The sequence below is a fragment of the Triturus cristatus genome, chromosome 2_2 (genome assembly GCF_964204655.1).
Source record: "Triturus cristatus chromosome 2_2, aTriCri1.1, whole genome shotgun sequence".
Taxonomy (NCBI): Eukaryota; Metazoa; Chordata; class Amphibia; order Caudata; family Salamandridae; genus Triturus; species Triturus cristatus.
In genome coordinates, this window is record NC_140582.1 from 632266433 (window position 1) to 632286141 (window position 19709).

Sequence of the window (19709 nt, forward strand, 5' to 3'; positions counted from 1 at the left end):
GTGCCCATGACGAGTCCAGCTCGTCATGAACTCCGCCCGCTAATGCAAGGCGCGGCACTGGGCGGGGAAAGGGGCGGGCACCGAAGGGGTTAAGAACTGGGATAGAGATGTGATTCAACAGGCTGCACACACCAGGATGAACCTTCAGTTTGAAAACCCATTGATATAGATCTACCCCGATTTCACCCTAAAAGTCCAGTAACAGACACAGAGTTTTTGGGAGCTGAAGCGTCAACTGGTGAGCATAATGTGAAGTACATGATGATGTTCCCTGCGTGCCTTAAGGTACTTCATGAGGTCAAATCCTGGACCATCACCATGCCGGAGGAGGACTGGGACTGGCTTGAGGGTTGGCAGTCTGTGGAGAGGTGGTTAACTGGGACTAGCGGAAGGGAGTGACGTCCAACTGCTTTGGGGATCAGGGCCCCGAAAACACCCTGGAGGGGAGAGTTCATGAGATGGGAGCACATCCAAAGGACGGCAGATATGCATCACTAAGTGTCTCTAACAAAAATGGGGAGGCTATGGAGGTCCAGAAAGAGGAAGGTAACAAGATTGCAGAGGGGACCAGAGTTGGGTGGGGTCTCCCCCTCTTCTCGGATGTGAGTTTATTATACCTCTGGGCATACTTGGTCGTGTGCATTGATAATTTGCCTGGTGCTTGGTATGGCCGCAGTTTGGACCCCCCCTCCCGGCTGACCACTGTAAGTACACTTCAGGATTGATGTTTCGCATGGCAAGGGGTGTCGCATGACAGCACCAAGGGGGATGGTTGTGAAGTTCCAGCTGACCATAAGAAAGAGCTCTTGTTAGCATTTGGGGTATGCTGTAATTAGGGAAACAGACACCCCGCGAATAAGGATTGACAGGTAATCTGGAGGCTGTATTGCGGGGGGCAGGAGGGACATATTTTTGGTGGCTTATAGTTGCCATGTCCATGGCACATTTATATCTCACAACCTTGGGTTCGTTAAAGAGATATGGTGGGGCTGGTTGCCCCAGGATTGGACAAACTTTCCCTTTAGTGCCTCACAGAGCAGGGCCCCTATAGGAACACCGGGGTAAGTTAACTTTTATGTCTTGGAATGTGAACGGCCTAAGAAGTAAAATTAAGAGAATAATTTTTCTGCAGTAATTGGGTCACCATTGTCTGAACATTGTGCTGATGCAAAAAACTCACTTGAAGGGGACTGAGATTAATATACTTGACAGACAAGGGTATAGAATGTTTGCTCATGCAGGCTTCACCTTGGAGTCGAAGGAGGTGGGGATCCTGCTGAAAAAGTCTTCACTTTTCACTCCGCAGCATACCTGGGTTGGTGGTTGTTGGACCCGGCCTCGTAACATGGCTCTACTGGTCCCCACACCACCTAACCTGGTACCGGCAGCCCCAATCCCCCGGCCTAACCGATCCTTTCCACCAGAACACACGCACCCGACCCGGACCTCCTCGTCCATGGCCTCTCTCCCTTCGGCCACCCCGGGCCCGCGTGCCCACTTCATGCACCAAGATGGCTGCCCGGCCCCAGCGCGACCCTGGCCTAGAGGCGCCACTCCGGCTGGAGGACATCACGCTTCCAGGGGATGAGAGAGGGAGGAGCAGTTTCTATCGCACCTCTGAACCCCCCTGGGGCGATGGGTTTCGATCGGCCCTCCGGCCTCCCCGAGGGCTGGTTCCATGCCTGCTGGGTGTCTGGGACTCCTCCCGACCCGGTCCTGAAAAGATCACAAGACAATGGCAGGAAACCCCGACAAGCGACCCCCAGGTGACAAGACCCCTGCCTGCACAGACTCCAGACATCAAAGAGGGGTCGACCTATAACAAGGGGTGATCTGGGACTGTCGGCAGATTCGACGCTGGAACAACGAGAGCCTGCTGACGCGGACGCGGCTCCTGGAACTTAGAACCACCTGAGCCCTGCTGAGTGACTCGCGGCTCCCTGAAGATCGTAACACCTCCGAACTGTACCTGAGCCCTGCTGAGTGACTCGCGGCTCCCTGAAGATCGTAAGACCTCCGAACTTGTACCTGAGCCCTGCTGAGTGACTCGCGGCTCCACGAAGATCGTAAGACCTCCGAACTGTATCTGAGCCCTGCTGAGTGACTCGCGGCTCCCTGAAGATCGTAAGACCTCCGAACTTGTACTCGAGCCTGCTGAGTGACTCGCGGCTCCCTGAAGATCGTAAGACCTCCGAACTTGTACCTGAGCCCGCTGAGTGACTCGCGGCTTCCACAGACTCCACCGGTCCCGCCGGACCCCACGACAACCAGCCTACCCCCCAGCTCGAGGATTGTGAGCTGTGCGCCGGGTACGCCCTTGCCTTGAACCTTTTACCAGAGACTGTCCCGCTACCCCCTATCCCTTCCGAGACTCATTGAGCCCGTGCTCTCCTTGTACATATTTGCAGTGCTAACCTGTTTGATAAAGATTGGTTCCTAAGAACGCACGGTGTGGTGTTTCTGTGTCGTGTGGTGCCAGAAGTACGATCCTCGATACGAGATTTCTCCTCCTGAGGAGTCTCCCGCCAGTGCCCGGCTACGATACTTTGAGGGTGGGTCTCAGGGTAGTCAGGACCCCCTTTCCGGGCTCCTCTGAGGTCGCCGTCTAACATTGGTGGCAAGCGACGGGATTCGGGCCCATCACCAAGAGATCGTACCGTGAACAACGGACGCACTACCGACAAAGATTGCAGAAGGAAACGCCATGATCCCCGCAGAAATCAACGCCAACATGGTGTTCCAGGTGGAACAACTAGAAGAATACACACAAAAAGAACTAAAGCAATTCTGCAAAGAACTTAGAATCGCTACCACCGGTCTCAACACCAAGGAAGATTTGCAGAAAGCACTGAAAGCCTGGGTGGATGCCGGGGCCTCCCGCCCGGAAGACACGGGGGAGCGCCCCGACGAGGTCGAACCCCCCCAAGGCGAAAGCAGCAGCAATCAGGTGCGAGGCATCGTACCAGACGGGGGTCTATCCCCGGAAGAACTCGCGGACAGAGAGAGAAGCCGCAATCACGAACTCGAGTTAGCTAAACTCAAAATTGAAGGCGAATTAAAGTTAGCGGAGAAAAAGCTAGCAGTAGAGCAAATGCGCGTGCAAGGCGAGCTAGAAGAGAAGAAGCTCCAACGGGAACACGAAGGAAGAAAGCTCCAACTAGAGCACGAACGCAGCTTGAAAGAAATCGAGCTCAAGGCCAGAAGTGAGGAAGGGAGGCCCCCGGGAAACCGAGAGGCGACCTCCCCAGCGGAGCAGAAGGTCCACATCCCCAAGGACGTGGTCAAGGAATATTATAAAAACGATGACATTCAACAATGGTTCAGGGCCTACGAGGTCGCCATGACCTCCCATCGGGTCCCGCAGAAGGACTGGGGGGGCAGGGTTGTGGGGACGGTTTCTGAGCGAAGGAAGAGACACCCTGCTCGACCTACCCCTCTCTCTGCAGACCTCCTACAGCCACATGAAAGAGGCTCTACTCACAAGGTACGGTCTCACCCCCGAGATGTACCGTCAGCGATTCCGGGACTGCAGGAAAATCCCGGGCACCACCTGGGTGGAATATGTAAACTTTTTTAGTCGGGCCTTCGATGGGTGGGTCAAGGGCAGCAAAGTCTCCACCCTTGAGGAACTCACCGACCTCCTGTTGTGGGAACACCTGGCTGCGAACTGCTTTGTGGAACTACGCCAGCATCTGCTTGACAGCAAACTCACCGATCCCAGGAAGCTGGCGGTGGAAGCAGACCGCTGGACCAACACCCGGGTCACCCGGGGCATGGTAGGAGAATACCCCCGAGCCAGTCAGGGACCACCCCGCCAGAGAGGAGGGGGGAACCAGGGAGGCCAGAGAGAGTCCCAGCCGAGTCCCCCAAAAACCCAACCTCCACCTTTCCCAGCGCCCCCCCCACCAGTAACCGGACCCCCCGGGAGACGGGGACACAGGGTAACCGTCACTTGTTTCCGTTGCCAGAAGCCCGGCCACTACGCCAATGACCCAGAATGCCCCATGGCCACCCAAAACACCCCTGCAAGACAGATAGCCAACATAGCTCTGGGGGAGGAGGTTGAGGAAACCGGGGAGTGGGAACCCGCAGCCATGGCCCTAGTATCCTTGGGAGATAGGGAGATGGTCCCTGGTAGCCTCCTGCCCTCCAACACGAAGAAATACGGGCAGCTCGTCAAGATCAATGGCCACCAAATAGAGGCCCTGCGGGACACCGGGGCCAGCATCACCGGTGTCCTCAGGCACTTAGTCCCCGAGGAGCAGATCCTCCCCAACGTCTTTTGCCCAGTAATTTCCGCCGATAATAGAGAGAGCATGTGTCAGGTAGCTCTGGTGCCGTTTGAGTGGGGTGGGGTGATAGGTAAGCTGAGGGTTGCCGTAAGAACCTCCCAGCCGGTCGACTGCCTCTTAGGGAACGACCTGGAGAGCTCTCCCTGGAAGCACGTCGAGCGCAAGGCCCACCTAGAGATGATGGGGCTCCCCGAGTGGGTGTGCGCCACCACCCGATCCATGTCAGCTCGACTTCCCCCCCTGGGAGAAGTCGAAGACGCCCCGACCGAAGAAGTCAGAGCAGTAACCCCCGAGGGTCCTCCCGTCCCCCCACCGGAAGGGCCCGTCGCCAGCGACGAGCCCTCCCTGTCCGACACCGTCCCGGTCCCCGAGTTAGGCGATCTACCCGAGTTGGCCCAATGGCGCCACGAGGGCGGGGGCGGGCCCACCCGGGAGGAGTTTTGCTGGGAGCAAGCCACTTGTCCTTCCCTGGTCGGACTACGGCGCCAGGCCGAGGGCCAAGCCGCAGGCGACCAAACTGGAACGCACCGAATTTATTGGGAGAATAGCATTTTGTACAGTGAGCAGAAGTCGGTGGAGCTGGGATCCGGACGGGTGCTGGTGGTACCCCTCCGCTTCCGAGACTTCCTCCTGGGCTTAGCCCACGACGTCCCCCTCGCCGGCCACCTGGGTCAAGACTAGACCTACAGCCGTATTGTGACCCATTTTTACTGGCCTAGAATGAGAGCAGCTGTAGAAGCCCACTGCAAGTCCTGTCCCACGTGCCAAGCTAGTGGGAAGAGTGGGGGGAAGCGCAAGGCTCCCCTCCAACCCTTCCCGGTCGTCAGTACCCCCTTTGAACGAGTCGGTATCGACATCGTGGGGCCCCTGGACCCCCCCACCTCCCAAGGTCACCGTTTCATCCTGGTCCTGGTGGATCACGCCACCCGATACCCTGAGGCGATCCCCCTACGCACCGTCACGGCCCCCGTAGTGGTCCGGGCCCTGATGGGGATCTTTTCCCGGGTAGGTTTCCCCCGCGAGGTCGTGAGCGATCGCGGCACTAATTTTATCTCGAAGTACATGACGTCCCTGTGGCAACAATGTGGAGTGTCCTACAAATTCACCACCCCGTACCATCCCCAAGGGAACGGCCTAGTAGAGAGGTTTAACAGGACTCTGAAAGGGATGATCACCGGCCTAGAAGAGCCCCTCCGGCGTAAGTGGGACGTCCTGCTCCCCTGCCTCTTATTCGCTTACCGAGAGGTCCCCCAGAAGTCCCTAGGGTTCAGCCCATTTGAGTTGCTCTATGGACACCCCGTCCGAGGCCCCCTCAGCTTGGTTAAGGAAGGGTGGGAGGCGGCACCCCAGACCACCCCACGAGATGTGTTCCACTATGTTCTGACCCTCCGGAACCAGACCAGGAAGTTCCGAGCACTGGCCGAGGCCAACCTAGAGACAAGCCAAGAAGAGATGAAGCGCTGGTACGACCAGAATGCCACTCTGGTCGAGTTCCAGCCGGGCATACAAGTATGGGTCATGGCCCCTGTAAAGCCAGGCGCCCTCCAGGACAGGTGGACCGGGCCCTACAAAGTGATTGAGCGGAAGAGTCAAGTCACATACTTGGTGGACGTCCAGTCGCCTCGGGATCCCCTCCGGGTCCTTCACGTGAACCGCCTCAAGCCTCACTTCGTGTGGACAGAACTGAGCCTCCTGCTGGCCACCGATGACGGGGCCGAAGATGAGTCCGATCCCCTCCCGGCCCTCCTGTGTGTCAAGGAGCAGGATGGCTCCGTGGAGGGAGTAAACCTCTCCCCAGCTCTCACTGCCCAGCAACAAGAGGACTGCCGCCAGCTACTAGGACAATTTGCCGACCTCTTCTCCCTGATCCCCCGAGTCACCGACTGGTGTGTCCATGACGTGGACACCGGGGACAGCCCGCCGGTGAGACACCGAGCATACCGGGTCCCAGACCGGGTCCGGTCCTGCATTCAAGCTGAAGTCTCAAAGATGTTGACCATGGGGGTGATCGAGCCATCTGACAGCCCCTGGGCCAGCCCAGTGGTCCTGGTCCCGAAGGCAGCGGCCCCCGGTGTCGCCCCCGAGCTCCGGTTCTGTGTGGACTACCGGGGGCTCAATGACGTCACCCGAGCCGATGCCCACCCCATTCCACGAGCCGACGAACTCATTGACCGACTCGGGGCAGCCCGGTTCCTCAGCACCTTCGACCTCACCTGCGGATACTGGCAGATTGCGCTCACCGAGGGGGCCAAGGAGCGGTCCGCCTTCTCCACCCCAGATGGGCATTACCGCTTCCGCGTAATGCCCTTCGGAATGAAAAATGCCCCGGCCACCTTCCAGCGACTGGTGAATAGAGTCCTGGCCGGGCTGGAACAGTTCAGCGCGGCCTATCTAGACGACATCGCCGTGTTCAGTTCCGAATGGAGTGAGCACCTCCAGCACCTCCGGAGGGTGCTAACCGCCCTGCGCCAGGCAGGCCTCACAGTAAAAGCCAGCAAGTGCCAAATTGGGCAAGGATCAGTAGTCTACCTGGGGCACCAGGTCGGGAGTGGCCAGGTCGCCCCTCTACAGCCAAAGATCGACGCCATCGTGGCCTGGGAACCCCCCACCACCCAAACGGAGGTCCGAGCCTTTCTGGGCCTCACTGGCTACTACCGAAGATTCATCAAGGGGTATGGCAGCCTTGTCGGCCCCCTCACAGAACTCACCTCCAAAAAACAGCCAAAGAAGGTGCACTGGACGACTGCCTGCCAGGAGGCGTTCGAGGCTCTAAAGAAGGCCATGTGTACTGCCCCCGTCCTCCAGGCTCCCGACTACTCCAAGGAGTTTGTAGTCCAAACCGATGCCTCCGAGCATGGCATTGGGGCCGTCCTGTCCCAGGTGAATGACCAAGGCCTAGACCAGCCCATCGCCTTCCTCAGCCGGCGGCTGTTGCCCAGAGAACAGAGATGGAGCACCATTGAGCGCGAAGCCTTTGCCGTGGTCTGGGCGCTCAAGAAACTACGCCCTTACCTGTTCGGCACCCATTTCAAAGTCCAAACCGACCATCGGCCCTTGCGATGGCTTATGCAGATGCGAGGAGAAAACCCCAAGCTACTGCGGTGGTCAATCTCCCTCCAGGGGATGGATTTCACCGTAGAACATCGCCCTGGTACGGACCACGCCTACGCTGACGGCCTCTCCCGGTTCTTCCGCCTCAGCGAAGAGAACCTCCCAAGATGATGGGCAGTTCTCTCCGGCTTTCAGCTGGGGGGGACGCGTGTTGGACCCGGCCTCGTAACATGGCTCTACTGGTCCCCACACCACCTAACCTGGTACCGGCAGCCCCAATCCCCCGGCCTAACCGATCCTTTCCACCAGAACACACGCACCCGACCCGGACCTCCTCGTCCATGGCCTCTCTCCCTTCGGCCACCCCAGGCCCGCGTGCCCACTTCATGCACCAAGATGGCCGCCCGGCCCCAGCGCGACCCTGGCCTAGAGGCGCCACTCCGGCTGGAGGACATCACGCTTCCAGGGGATGAGAGAGGGAGGAGCAGTTTCTATCGCACCTCTGAACCCCCCTGGGGCGATGGGTTTCGATCGGCCCTCCGGCCTCCCCGAGGGCTGGCTCCATGCCTGCTGGGTGTCTGGGACTCCTCCCGACCCGGTCCTGAAAAGATCACAAGACAATGGCAGGAAACCCCGACAAGCAACCCCCAGGTGACAAGACCCCTGCCTGCACAGACTCCGGACATCAAAGAGGGGTCGACCTATAACAAGGGGTGATCTGGGACTGTCGGCAGATTCGACGCTGGAACAACGAGAGCCTGCTGACGCGGACGCGGCTCCTGGAACTTAGAACCACCTGAGCCCTGCTGAGTGACTCGCGGCTCCCTGAAGATCGTAACACCTCCGAACTGTACCTGAGCCCTGCTGAGTGACTCGCGGCTCCCTGAAGATCGTAAGACCTCCGAACTTGTACCTGAGCCCTGCTGAGTGACTCGCGGCTCCACGAAGATCGTAAGACCTCCGAACTGTATCTGAGCCCTGCTGAGTGACTCGCGGCTCCCTGAAGATCGTAACACCTCCGAACTGTACCTGAGCCCTGCTGAGTGACTCGCGGCTCCCTGAAGATCGTAAGACCTCCGAACTTGTACCTGAGCCCTGCTGAGTGACTCGCGGCTCCACGAAGATCGTAAGACCTCCGAACTGTATCTGAGCCCTGCTGAGTGACTCGCGGCTCCCTGAAGATCGTAAGACCTCCGAACTTGTACTCGAGCCTGCTGAGTGACTCGCGGCTCCCTGAAGATCGTAAGACCTCCGAACTTGTACCTGAGCCCGCTGAGTGACTCGCGGCTTCCACAGACTCCACCGGTCCTGCCGGACCCCACGACAACCAGCCTACCCCCCAGCTCGAGGATTGTGAGCTGTGCGCCGGGTACGCCCTTGCCTTGAACCTTTTACCAGAGACTGTCCCGCTACCCCCTATCCCTTCCGAGACTCATTGAGCCCGTGCTCTCCTTGTACATATTTGCAGTGCTAACCTGTTTGATAAAGATTGGTTCCTAAGAACGCACGGTGTGGTGTTTCTGTGTCGTGTGGTGCCAGAAGTACGATCCTCGATACGAGATTTCTCCTCCTGAGGAGTCTCCCGCCAGTGCCCGGCTACGATACTTTGAGGGTGGGTCTCAGGGTAGTCAGGACCCCCTTTCCGGGCTCCTCTGAGGTCGCCGTCTAACAGTGGTTATGGGAGATACGTTGCCCAATCGGGCACCTGGAATGGGATGACCTTAAATGTGTGCGCAGTGTATGTCCTGCCTACGTTGAAAGTGCAAACACCAAGAGAATCGGGAGATGTGTTGCTCCAGTTCCTGGAAGGGATTCTTATACTAGGGGGCAACCCCAATTATATCCTTGAGGCAGAGGTAGATCAGGATCGTCTGAGTGGGAGGGGGCCCCCAAAGTGGGTTTTATTGGCCTTTCTGGAGGCTATGGGATTGGGAGACATCTGGTGGACTCTTAACCCTGGAAAAAAACAATTCACCTACTATTCGGGAATCCCACCGTACTTTCAGAAGAATAGACTACTTCCTCACTACATATGCGCCCTCTGCAGGCTTTCAAGATGCCAGGAATGGCATGAGGAACAACAAACCACGCCCCTCTTTGGGTGGACCTCCAGGGTCCTATTTCTGGGACTAAGGGTGGTTAGAAGCTAGACCCCTGGTTCCTAAGAAACAATGGATAGCATAATGGAGGGCACCAAACTGTACTTGCAAGAAAATGTGGGTATGGTGAAGTCAGTAGTCACGTTGTGGGAGGCCTATAAGGCGGTCTTGCAGGGTCTGGCCGTGTTGCTTATAGAGGTAGAAAAAAGGAGGAAACAGGAGTAGGCAGATAGGCTAGAGTAAGAAATATTGGCACTGGAGGCCACTGGGGGGACCCCCTTACGCCAAAGCAATATAGTAAGCTTTGACTCAAGCAAAAGGAGTACAGAGAGCTGGCAAAGAATAAGGACCGCAGTGTTGCTCTTGCCACTCAAAGGAGGGTGTATGAGGTGGGCGATAAGGTGGGGCAACTACTGGCCTGACTGGGTATGAGAGAAGCGAGGTCCATGAACTGTGGACAGAGATGGGGTGATCAAGGGCAATGAGGAAATTGCACAAGAATTTGCAAAATACTATCATTCCCTATATGGTAAGTCCACCACAGGATTCTAAATGGATATTATAGAGTTCTTAAGGGATATCAATGTACAGGAGCTTGCAGCTGAGGTGAGACAGGGCCTGAAGCAGGATATTAGTGAAGAGGACATTATATTGATGATCAGATGGGGAAGGCCAAGGGCCGAACAGCCTACAGGCAGGACTCTATAGACAATTGGCAACTGAATTTGCCCCACATCTGTGTATAATGTTTAGAGACGCTATTCAGTGTATCCTCCTGAGCAACCAAAGGTTAGGCACCATGTAGTAATCCATAAGGAGGGAAAACCCCATATGAACTACATAACCTACAGACCAATATCACTCCTCAACATGAAGTGTAAAATCCTCGCCAAACTCCTGGCCGCCCAGTTGAGAAGAGTTATACAGACGTTAACACACCCTGATCAGTCGGGCTTTATGCCAAATAGATAGACGCGGTTGAATCTCAGGCAGTAGTACACCTGTACAGAGAGTACCAGGACAGGGACTGAACCAGCAGTGTTCCTGTTGCTCAACGCAGACAAGACTGGTGACACTTTGCATTTTGAGTATCTGTGGGGAGTACTTGAAAGGATGGGCTTTGTTCCTAACTATATTGGATGGGTCAAACTACTGTATAGCAAGCCACTGGCACTGACAAGAGTTTCTGGGGTACTGTCCAGTCCATTCTCTCTGATACGGGGCACCAGGCAAAGGTGCCTGTTATCACCAATGCTATTCACCCTGGCACTGGAACCCTTGGCGTGCTGGGTGCATGATGATCTGTTGGTGAGAGGTCTGGACTGGGGAGCAGAATGGGAGTATCGAATCTCCGTATATGTCGATGACATCCTGCTGTATGTGTCTCTACCTGAGTTGTCCATCTCCAGGCTACTCTGTATTTTTCATCCTTATGGGACATATTCAGGATACAAGATACATTTGGGAAAATACCTTCTCTACCCCCTGTGTGCATGGACCTCGAGACAGAACCTCCCAGAGGGGCTGGTGGTCTATGGAGTGGGCTTCAAATATCTTGGCCTCTACGTTACCATGTGGACTGTTTTCTTCATCTCAGTCAACCTCTACTCTGCTTGAATGGGTTAAAGCGGTTGCGCAATATTGGCGATTGCTCCTTATTGCCTCTTGGGAGAAGGGCAAAGTATAAAATGATTATCCTACCAAAACTCCTCTATGCGCTACAAAATCAAGTTCTGCCTTGCTTTTTTGGGAGGGTCAACCAAACAGTTTGCCAGCTTTTATGGAATGGGACAGTGCCCTTCCTGATGTGGAGAAGTACTATTGGGCTTCCCAATTCTTACTTATTAATAAGTGGGGCTTTGCCCACCAGGTGGAGCCCTCAATCAGGGTGGGTTGTAGAGTGCTGGACCCTCTGGGCTACCCAAGTGCATTTTACTCCGAAAGGTGGCACAGGTCTCTTCCGTCTTTGACAAGTGTTACAGCCTCCATATGGTCGGTGGCTTGGAAGGTTTCTAGGTTGGCAGGGAAGGCCCACAAAGATAACTATAGGACAGCGATATGCTTGCTGAGGTGGGAACACTCAGAGACTTATCTAGTTGGGACTTGATCATCATTTCAGCATTGGGAGATGTCTTGAGGGGGAGGTTCTGGCTTCCTGGAATTTGCGGGAGGATTCTAATTTGGAAGCCAAGGACATCTTTTGATATCACCAGCTGCATCATGCACTGTTCGTGCATGTGGATTGGGGCATGCAGCTACAGGATGCCTCACCACTAGAAAAAAGACTGTTGGCAGAACTGCTGTACAAAAAAGCAATTTCCCTCACATACAGCTGATGAACAATGCCCTAAACCCCCTATTGAAGTTGAAAGAGGCCTGGGAGGTGTACATATGGGAACTAGGGGAGGAAGAATGGCAGGATCCAATCCGATCACCCAGAGGCTATCAGAGTGCATTTTCAGCTGGTTCAACTGTGTCTGTTGCACTGGTCCTACTATACGAGGGGGCTTATGCATAAAATGGGACAGGATATCTCCAATATGTGTAATAGGGGATGTGGTTTACAAGGGGGGTTTTCTGCATACTCTCTGCGACTGTCCATGGCAGGAGGGTTTCTGGGAGTGGTTTAGGGAGGGCCTCTGGTAGGGGCCGGCCTATGCATAGACATTTAGTTCCTGGTGAACATTTGGTGGGAAGAGAATTCTGGCAAATACCCTAGACTGCTGGCCACCTGTCAGAGGCTGTGTTCCACTTGCACGGGAGCAGAATGTTGCCAGTTCCCAACGCCCCTCCCAAGGTGTTCCCGCAAGGTGCAATTTTCTGTATACACGCGATGCCAGGAACCCCCAGGGGGGGAAAGGGGATGGGACAGAGAAGAGACTGCTCACACCGTCTGCTTCTTGCTTCAGCGTCAGGCGTCTGCTGTTGTTTCTTTCTTCTGATAATTGGTGATGCTGCAAGAAATGCTTTTATTTACTATACTTCTTGACACTCCTGTACCCCCTCCCAACTTGCCCTCTATGACTCTACCTACCCTGAAGTGGTGTGAACTTAGCTCCTCTTCTTGTTGTTTTTGAGGCGAACCTTGACCTTGTTTTTTCTCTGTAACGATATTAATTTTATTATTACTAAAATCTAGACCTACACCCTTGTGCCTATTTATAGTATGTCTACCGGGTTCTATTTCCTCACCTCCTCAGGCCAAGTTGACTTAGTATCTAGATGTTTACTTCTTTATCTTGTAGTGATTTTTCCTTTTCATCTTTTGTCCTGACTCAGTTTATTTAGGTAAGCTACCTGCTTGAGTCTTAACCTATTTGACCTTCCTCTAGTGAGGGGTTTTACTTCGAATGTACACTTTACTGCTGGCTTAATAATTGTATAACACTATTGCCCAATTCTTAATTGTCACACTATCTTTTATTCTGAGAAAACTGGTACTTCTGTACGCCAAGGATAAGTAACCTCTTATTGCTCTGGAATCGTTTTAAGTAAATTCAGGGCGCTTGCTCGACAATGCACTCGTCTCAGGAATGTGCTTCAGAAAACGGAACAGTCTTACTGTAGTCTGGTGCTTCTCTGCGATAAGCGACTCTTGAAATGCGTTGGTTTTACTCTGACACGAAATTGCTGAGGAAAGTTCTAACGCGTACTATCCTCCTCACGGTTCAGGTGAAGTGCGCCACAGAACGCGCTCGACACCTGGACGTTAATGATTGCTCCGAAGAACTAGAACGCGCCACTTAGTTTCCTTCTGCGGTCGATTGAACCGCCATTTTGGAAACTCCCAATGGCTCTTTTCTTGATTCCTTGTCTCGACTTGCGCTTTAGAGCTAGAATGCTCACGGCGAATCTTGTCTTAGGCATTTTGCTGGTGATCCTGACAGTACCCTCCCTCAAAGTAGTTCCTCTCGGCTTGGGTTTGTCTGGAAATTTCTTATGGAACTCGTTTATCAACTTTGGAGCGTGAACATCCGTTGACAACTCCCACGATCTCTCCTCGGGTCCAAAACCCTTCCAATCCAGAAGATAATACAAGTGTCCCTTGCGAATCTTGGCGTCTAACACTTGCTTCACTTCCAACTCCTCTCCTTGTTCGGTTTGAATTGGCCGAGGTGGTTGATTCATGCACACCTCATTTGATGCCTTCTTTAATAAGGAAATATGAAACACAGGATGAACTGATAGCCCAATTGGTAGTTTCAATCGATAAGTCAAGGCACTCAGCTTTTTCTCAATGGAATACGGGCCAATAAACCTAGGTTGAAATTTCCTATTTCCTTTAAGGCGCAAATTCTTTGTGTTCAACCAAACCTTATCTCCCACTCTTAACTCTGGTTCCTTTCTTCTCTTCTTGTCAGCATAATGCTTGTAATTTTCCTTAGCTGTGGTTAGGTTTTTAATGGCCGAACTATGTACCCTAGTAATGTGTTCCACTAAATCTGTGACTGCTGGGACATCTGCTTCCTGAAAATTTAAGGATTGGTTGGGATGTCTACCTGTGTTCAAATAAAAAGGAGAATAGCCTGTGGACACCTTTTTTTCATTATTATGTGCAAACTCTGCCGCCCACAAATATTCTGGCCATTCCCCCTCCTGATCTAACAAACATAATCTAAGGTACTGTTCCAATTCTTGATTTGCTCTCTCAGTTTGGCCATCTGTTTCTGGGTGATAACTAGTTGTGTACCTAGATTCAATGTTCAACCTCTCAGTAAAAGATCTCCAAAAATGGGAAAGAAATTGGGAGCCCCTGTCAGAGATTAATACCTTGGGTACCCCATGGGCTCGAACTATATTTTGACTGAATACTTGAGCTAATGTCCTGGCGGAGGGTATTCCTTTCAAAGGTATAAAATGTGCCATTTTAGAAAATGAGTCTACGCAGACTAGTATTGTATCAAAACCTTAACTAGATGGTAATTCTACAATTAGGTCTAATGTGACTGTGTGCCACGGGTAAGGTGGCGTGGGCAAAGGCTGCAATAACCCCTGTGGAGCTCGTCTCTCAGATTTTCCCCTTGCGCAAGTCTCACATGTGGCTACATATTGATGTATATCTTTGATCATTTTTGGCCACCAGAATCGTCTTCGAATCAGATCTTCTGTTTTCAATATTCCTTTATGACCTGCTAAAACGTTATTGTGACACTCCCTTAAGGCTTTTTGTTGCATCTCCAAGGTGGGCAGCTAAAGGACTCCTCCGTGATACAGTAACCCCTGTTTTACTTCTCGGTTGGGATCTTCCTTCAACCAATTTGCAACTTCTTCTGGGGTCATTACATTCTGATCTTCTTCTTCAGATGATTCCTTTAAAACTGCACCAATCACTCGTTCTGCAGGTATAATTTCTTGACTCTTGACTTCCTCTGGATTTTCTTCTGAACCCAATCTTGATAAGGCATCTGTCTTTCTATTTTGTGATCCAGGCCGATAAGTGATGATGAAATCATAGTCTGCGAAATATAAAGACCATCGCAGTTGCCTGGGTGTTAAGGTTCTAGCCGATTTCAAAAACTTCAAATTTCGATGGTCTGTATAGACAGTGACTACATGTCTGGCGCCCATCAAGTAGTGCCTCCAATCCTTAAAGGCGTCTTTAATTGCCAATAATTCTTTTTCTGTTATGGTATAATTGACCTCAGCCGAAGTCAACTTTCGAGATCGAAAGGCCACTGGATGCAGTTGTCCAGTTGTTTTGTGTCTTTGTGATAATACTCCTCCTAAGGCAAAGTTAGAGGCGTCTGTTTCCACATAAAAGGGTTCAGAGGGATCTGGATGAAGCAAAATTGGCGCCGATGTGAAGTCCTTTTTTAATGGTGTGAAAGCCTCCTCTGCCTCCCTTGACCCTTCGTAGCTCACACCTTTCTTTAACATCTTGGTTATTGGAATCAGTTTCTTGGAGAAGCCTTGAATGAATCTTCGGTAGAAGTTGGCAAAACCAATGAAACTTTGAATCTCCTTCACCGATTTCGGAGATTCCCAATCCATTACTGCTCTTATTTTGTCTTCATCCATGGTGATTCCTTCTGGGGAGAGCACAAACCCTAAGAATTCCACAGAGGAAACCTTAAAGGCACATTTTCCAGTTTTATATATAGCTTGTTCTCTCGTAACTTTTGTAGTACCTTCTTCACATGTTCTTCATGCTCCTCCACCGTGTTTGAGTAAACCAGTATATCGTCTATGTACACTATGACTGTTTGATCTATGAACTCTTTTAACACATCATTGATGAAGTGTTGAAATGCTGCAGGAGCATTACACAGTCCATAAGGCATCACTTGGTATTCATAGAGCCCATGTTTAGTTCGGAAGGCAGTCTTCCATTCGTCATCTTTTCGTATTCGCACTAGGTGATAAGCCCCCCTTAAATCCAGTTTGGTATATACTTGTGCCCCTTTCACCTGATCCAACAGGACTGAAATTAAAGGCAAGGGGTACCTGTTCTTGACTGTGATCTGATTGATAGCTCGATAGTCTATACAAGTTCTCAACTCCCTATTCTTTTTGGGAATGAAAAAAAGTGGCGAAGAAACTGGGGATTGAGACGGTCGAATGAAACCCGAGATATCTCTGCAAGTAATCCTTCAAGTGAGCGTCTTCTCGCTCAGTTAGAGCATAAATTCTGCTGCACGGAAGATTAGCGCCTGGCTCCAATTCTATTTTGCAATCGAAGTCCCTATGTGGAGGGAGTCTGTCGGCCTCTACCTCGCTGAAGACATCTTGGAAGTCTGAATATTCCTCAGGCAATTTGGTGGTTGTTATAACAGAGATCGTTGTCTCTCTCTCGCTTAAAAAAGATGCAGGTGATTTCATGGAATCTCCCGAACATTTCTTATAACAATTCTCCTCACAATATTTTGACCTTAGTGCTATTGTTCGGGCTTCCCAGCCTATTGCCGGATTATGCTCAGTGAGCCAGGGCAAGCCCAAGATTAACTGAAACTGTGGAGCATCAATTAAATTGAACTGCAAGGTTTCCATGTGTCCTTCGTCTGTCTCTAACTCAACTGGTTCGGTATGACTCACAATGGGGCCGGACGAAAGGTTGGTGTGGTCAACCGCACGAACTGCTTCACTGCGCTCTTTCTTGATGGCTCTCAACCCGATCTTCTCTGCGAACTTCAAATCGCAAAAGTTGCCTGTGGCTCCCGAGTCGACCATCACGGCTACTTGAGTTAAAAGTTTCTCTTGGAATCGCAAGGTCATCATTATAACTAAATGTGGGGATGCAGACTGTAAGGTGTTAGCCAAGGTATGCGACCCTGGAGTAGTTTCCACCTTTGCAGCCACCAGTCCAACTCCATTTACTGGTGGTGCAAGGCGTTTTCCGCCGGTGATTGCCTTGGTTTCTTTGGACAATTTCGAACAAAATGTCCGCTGCCACCACAATATAGACACTGTTTATTTATTCTTCTTCGTTCCTTTTCCTCCTTAGTGAGGGGACCTCGAATGGTTCCAATTTGCATTGGTTCTCCACCCCGAACCGTATCTGCTTCCTTCCCACCTTCCATTTTGACTCGGTCGAATCTTGGAACACTGGAGCGAAATTCCTTCCTTTTCTCACCTTTTCTCTCATTTTGACAAAAGTCTATTTCCAGTACTAAATCTATTAATGCAGATATTTCCGATGGTCTATTTGGCACTTGAGCCAATGCGTCTTTTAACTCATCCTTTAACCCTCGGTAGAACACTGCTGCCCTCTTGTTTTCTTGCCACTCAGTCTCCACCACCAGTTTATTGAACTGAGCCAAATAGGAAATTAGATCGCGACTCCCCTGCTTCATTTCCAACAGCTCGTTGTCTGTTGCCTGTGTAGCTTTTCGTCTGTCAAAAATTCTCAGGAACTCTTTCTTGAATTCATCAAGATCATACAAAATAGGGTCATTTCTGGACACCATTGGCATTGACCAGGAAGCTGCGTCTCCACTTAGGTATGAAAGAATAAATGCCACTTGAGACTGCGCATCAGGGAAAAGTGCTGGGCGACACATAAAGTGAAGGGTACACTGAGTCAAGAAAACTTGAGCCTTTTGGGGATCCCCATTAAAGCGTTCTGGAGGAGCTAAGGGAATTACAGGTGATAAAGAATGTATTACTTGGGTTGTAATTTTAGGCTGAGAGATTGAAGCATCACTTAAATTTCCTTCCTGAGAGGCCGGAAATTTTACACTAGGTGCTGACAGAAAATTACTCATTTAAACGTCAAATCAGCGGTTTCCTTTCTAAGCTCTCTGTTCTCCTCTCTCACTGATATTAATTCCCTCTGAATTCCTTCTAAAACTTCCCCTAACTTTTTGAGGTCTAGTCCCTCAGCCATTCTGCTCAGGTGCTAATTAACAACGTGGGCACTTCACTCTGTCAGAGGCTGTGTTCCACTTGCACGGGAGCAGAATGTTGCCAGTTCCCAACGCCCCTCCCAAGGTGTTCCCGCAAGGTGCAATTTTCTGTATACACGCGATGCCAGGAACCCCCAGGGGGGGAAAGGGGATGGGACAGAGAAGAGACTGCTCACACCGTCTGCATCTTGCTTCAGCGTCAGGCGTCTGCTGTTGTTTCTTTCTTCTGATAATTGGTGATGCTGCAAGAAATGATTTTATTTACTATACTTCTTGACACTCCTGTACCCCCTCCCAACTTGCCCTCTATGACTCTACCTACCCTGAAGTGGTGTGAACTTAGCTCCTCTTCTTGTTGTTTTTGAGGCGAACCTTGACCTTGTTTTTTCTCTGTAACGATATTAATTTTATTATTACTAAAATCTAGACCTACACCCTTGTGCCTATTTATAGTATGTCTACCGGGTTCTATTTCCTCACCTCCTCAGGCCAAGTTGACTTAGTATCTAGATGTTTACTTCTTTATCTTGTAGTGATTTTTCCTTTTCATCTTTTGTCCTGACTCAGTTTATTTAGGTAAGCTACCTGCTTGAGTCTTAACCTATTTGACCTTCCTCTAGTGAGGGGTTTTACTTCAAATGTACACTTTACTGCTGGCTTAATAATTGTATAACACTATTGCCCAATTCTTAATTGTCACACTATCTTTTATTCTGAGAAAACTGGTACTTCTGTACGCCAAGGATAAGTAACCTCTTATTGCTCTGGAATCGTTTTAAGTAAATTCAGGGCGCTTGCTCGACAATGCACTCGTCTCAGGAATGTGCTTCATAAAACGGAACAGTCTTACTGTAGTCTGGTGCTTCTCTGCGATAAGCGACTCTTGAAATGCGTTGGTTTTACTCTGACACGAAATTGCTGAGGAAAGTTCTAACGCGTACTATCCTCCTCACGGTTCAGGTGAAGTGCGCCACAGAACGCCCTCGACACCTGGACGTTAATGATTGCTCCGAAGAACTAGAACGCGCCACTTAGTTTCCTTCTGCGGTCGATTGAACCGCCATCTTGGAAACTCCCAATGGCTCTTTTCTTGATTCCTTGTCTCGACTTGCGCTTTAGAGCTAGAATGCTCACGGCAAATCTTGTCTTAGGCATTTTGCTGGTGATCCTGACACCACCCTGGGGTTTGCAGTGGTTAAGCACAATATTGTTAACATGTGGGGAACGTCAGATCACTCAAGTGCATAGCAGTGGCAAATTGACATGGATTTTTTCAGGGCCATGGAGCGGCAGGTTTCTGAAGGCAGAGGATTCCCCGGTAAATGCCAGAAGTTATGGAGAATGTGAGGTAGCAAGCGGGGTCTCACTGATGGCCCATTGGGACTAGCGTAAATATGCCTACTGGGTTGAAGATCATGGATGACATGTACCCTTTGTCTGTGAAGGGGGCTTCTGAGTTGCTGGGGCAATACTGGAGATTTTAACTGCTATATTGTTGTAGTATCCTCGGAAATACATTTTACTGACATGGTTTTGGTTGTGTTTTTACTACGAAATACAAATTATTTTTTAAAAATCGTTTGTATGTCGTTGCAGTGAAAAATTCCCACATTGGCTTTTCACTACACTGAGGCCTACCACTCCCATTAAATAACATTGAAGTTACCTTATTACATTATATATGTGTAATTTCCAAATTGTATCGGGTAACCATTTCAAGTTTGGTGTCTCCGGAAGTGAAATTTTAAATCTTAACTTATGGTGGAGTCAGATTTTAAATTACAGTTTTGAAAATGTTACTTTTTGAGAGTTGGCATTTTTCTGTCCTTAGCCCTTATGTGCCTGTAGCCTGTCTTGGGTCACATGGCTGGGTGTAACGTACAGCTAGACTTTATGCATTCCTCCCAGAAAGTCACACAATAAAG